Source organism: Octodon degus, unplaced genomic scaffold (assembly GCF_000260255.1).
Source record: "Octodon degus isolate 3935 unplaced genomic scaffold, OctDeg1.0 scaffold00052, whole genome shotgun sequence".
Taxonomy (NCBI): domain Eukaryota; kingdom Metazoa; phylum Chordata; class Mammalia; order Rodentia; family Octodontidae; genus Octodon; species Octodon degus.
Genome location: NW_004524628.1, coordinates 10,022,953 through 10,027,029, shown reverse-complemented (window position 1 = coordinate 10,027,029; position 4,077 = coordinate 10,022,953).

The window sequence follows — 4,077 nt, the reverse complement described above, 5'->3', positions numbered from 1 at the left end:
AGGTCCTGGAGGAAGGAGAGTGCAGAGAGGGGCAGCATGAAGGGAAATTTGCTTTATGACAAGTGGTATATGCTCGTTATAGGATATTTAAGAGAGCTTCCCTTTAGTCACGCCTGTGTACAAATGCGTGTGCATTAAATGTGTTTTGAACACCACTTTGTTAATAATCATACGCTGTATTTCCTACAACATTAGTTTCACTGCTTCCTGCTTAAATCATTGTGTTGCATTCCAGACCATATTAGGTATCATAAATAATTTAGCTGTCTATTGATGAATATTTAGGTTATTTATTTTCTTGTCTTAAACCCTGCTACAACAGAAATTCCTGCAGGCAAACCTTTTCTAATGATTTCCTAAAAATAGATTTATAAGATGAAATCATTACACCGAAGAGTATGGAAGTCTGTATTTTAAACCTTTTAAATGCAGCGTGTATTTAAGCTGTGCCTTAGAGAAGCTGAACCAATTCATGGCTTCATTACTTGCGGCCTCACGCTATCCTGAGCCCTCTGCAACACAGATGTTAGAATTGGGGTTAGTCCTTTTCAGCGTGAGGTTAAGAAAACTGGTAACTGAATTTAACTTGTGATTTTTAAACTGAAAAACAAAAATCCTGACTTCTTTTTAATAAATATTTACTGGGAATTTGTTTATCTTCCATGAATTAGCTCCTAACCCTTGGCTCCCAGTTCTCATTGCTGGAAGAGTGCTTCTGTACCAAGCCTAATACCATTTGGTTGATATGTCATGGTACTTTTTTTAGTTCTTTTTGTCTTAAAGTGACTTTTCACACATATTTAATTTTTGTGCTTCTCTGTATTCTCTTTCCTTTTATGGTTTCTGTTTTGGGTGCCACTTGGAAACTGGCAAGGGAAGGAGGAGGGAGTGCTGAAGCTCCACCTGGGTGCAGGGAAACGCTGCAGCAAACGCATCCTTCCATGCAATTACTGCGCAGCAATAAAAAATACCACCTAAAATGTGCATTTTCCCCTTCTAGAAGTCCTAATGCTTTTATTGCTTTATGTTTTCCACCTAGAATTTATTTTGGTATGTGGTGCACCTCGACAGTTGTGTGTGTGTGTGCATGTGCACGTGTGTGTGCACGTGTGTACTTGCATCAATTTATACACGTACAAATTGTTACTTGATGGAGGCAGTAGCATGTATTGAATACTTTTGCAGATAAACAGACTTGATAGGACCAGAGAGTCAGCACAGAACCTGCGGACACATGATACACACACACAGACACAGACACAAATGCACACCCAGGCGTGCGCGTGCGAGCGCGCGCGCGCACACACACACACACACACGTGGCCAGATGTAGGGCCCTTCCTTCAAACTGGCCCAACTTTCCATGTAGATTCAGAAAACAATCTGGGGAAGGGACGAGATGAGGAGAGACTTGGGAAGCTGTGAAGCCACAGCCAGAGGCTTCCTTCCGCTGGAAGTGCAAGTCCTCAGGGTACAGCCCCTCTGGTCAGGCCAGGCACCCCAGCACTGCTCTCCTCTGTCCCATATTGGCTGTGTGGCCTCCTAGGCTTGTGAGCACCTCTCAGAGTCGGTCTCCTCCTGATTCCCTGAGGATCCAACTGAGACCCACCTAGGGCAGGCTCTGCTCTGCTGGTGGCCTGCTCGCTCTGTCTGGGCCTTGAGGAACATGACTCTGGGGAGCAAAGGGAATAAGGTGCATTTAGCAAGATCTCAATCTCTCTGTCTCTGTCTCAGTCTCAGTCTCGGTCTCGGTCTCCATCTCCGTCTCGGTCTCTTTCCCTCCACCTGGCTGCTTTTGTGGGATACTGTGAAGAAGGGTGTCACCTAGGGGCTGCAGCAGCCATTCTGTGAGCATGAGGGGAAACAGCAGAAAAATACACTCAAAACTCTGGCATCCAAGTCCAGGCGTGGTGGCACAGCACTGGGGAGGCAGAAATCAGGAGGATCACTGTGATTCAAGCCGTGTAGTGAGACCCTTGACACACACAAAAGTCTGATGCCCTGAGTGAACGGTGAACAGTGGACCTGCTTCGTTCTGATGCTGCTTCATGACGAGATGGACGAGGCCTTCTGAGTGCCGTGTCCGTCGCCGTTGGCCATTTACTGGCATTGTGACTGTTCTTAGTGCTCTGGTATAGCGGGCACTCGGGGAGGGCGGGGCACGTTGCTGCTTTCACGGACATGGAGCAGGAGAAAGTGCTGTCTGCACAGGGAGCCCCACCTCTGAAGCAGCCTCAGTGGCCACACTGGCCTCACTCAGCACAGCGGCTGGGTCAGAAACGCCAGGAGCCCATTTCTCTGCCCGCCTCTCAGGTGGCGTGGGCAGGACATGTCCACCCCAGCGCAAGTGGCCTGCAGTGCATCTGAGTATTGGTGTATGGTAGGATTTGCATCATTTCCAAGCTGAGTTCTGTCCCACTTAAGAGATTCACATTCTTAAAGCCATCCTGCCCGGATGGGCACTTAGGTTGCTCCCATATCTGGCTGCTGTGAGGGACACTGTGTTGCAGGTGGGTGCAGAGTCCTTCCAACACCTAGTTTCACCTCCTTGTTTGATAGGAAAGAGGGTGGCGAAGTTGTCTGGCTACTTCCTGCTGGCCGGGGCAGTGAGGGGTCAGAGTCCTTCACTAGGGGGAGTCAGAGGCGGGCGTAGAGCACTTTTCTGTGGGCTCCTCTTGGGCTACAGCCTGCGAGGAGTGACCTGAGAGACGCGTTTGGCTAAAATTTTGGGTTGTCAATCTGGTGACAGTACTGCAGATGAGGGAAATGAAGCAGAGGCTACCATGAGCACAACAGCAAGCCCTGGGCGCCCTCGAAGGGGACTGAGCTGGGGAAGCCGGAGTGAGTCTAGTTGCTTGGAGAGGTGAGCCGCTGGAGCTGTTCCGCTTTTCAGTAGTATAAAGGTGAAAGGGCTGTAAGGGGTCCAGGAGGACGAGAGCCGGTGCCTGGAGGAGAGCATCTCTTAAATTGTTGAAAGCCCAGAGGACGACCCCTGGGTTGGTGGGCAGCTCTTCAGCATGTCCTTGAATTTCCTCACAGAGGGGTCATGCCAGGAGGCCAAACCCCAGGCCAAGAGGCAGAAGTAGCCCAAAGATCCCAGGAAGGACTGTATTTGTGTTTTGTGGTGGTGGGGAGAAGAGAGCAGAGTGCCTCTATGAGATTAAGAGTGAACTTCTGGTATGGAGGGTGATTTGGAACCCCAAATACTGCACAGTGGAAAGGGAGCATTGGGCAGTAGATTTAGAGACCCAGAACTCCTTTTGAGCCAGGAAGTTAAGTAAGAGCACTGTGTGTTGGTGGGAGAGGGTGAGGGAGAGACTACAGAGCAAGTTGTCCACATAGTGGAGCAGGCAGCTGGACCACACATCCAGGGTGGAAAGATCAGCCACAAAAGCCTGACAAAGTAGTGGGGACAATCCTGGAAACCTGGGGGTAGGACCATCCATGCTAATTGGGAGGTGGTATAGGTCACAGGGTCTTCCCAGGTGAAGGCAAAGAGGGGGCAAGAGGAAGGGTGAAGGGGAATGGCGAACAAGGCGTCCTCTAGGTCTAGGACAGAGAAGTGAGTATTATTGGGAAGGATGTGACTGAGGAGGGAGCAAGGGTTAGGAACCACGGGAGTGACCTGTTGAATAGTGGAATTAGTGAGTCGGAGGTCTTGGATCAGTAAGCAAGAGCCATTGGGCTTGACCACTGGCAGGATGGAGGTACTATATGGTGAAGTTCTTGTTGGAGGAGCCTACAGACGAGAGGCTTGATGCCTACACGGTGTTTTAGTGAGATAGGGACTTTGGGTCTGCGGGGAAAAATTGTATGGTATTTTGGAACCACAGCCACTGGGGAGTTGTGTAGAGCCACAGAGGAAAAAGAGATATTTCTCTTTTTCTTGTTCCTCTCTCCCATTAAAGACCTGAAAGGCCAGATTAAGAATTTCTCACTGGGGAATGTTGGGACCTTCCTCAAGTCACTTGAGTTTTAATCTCTGGCCAACCAGATTAATCTACTCTCTCCACCTGGTGAAGGAAAAAGTGTCCTGAAGTTAGCACAGGGGCAGGGTTTAGTCCTTTAGAGTGTGTA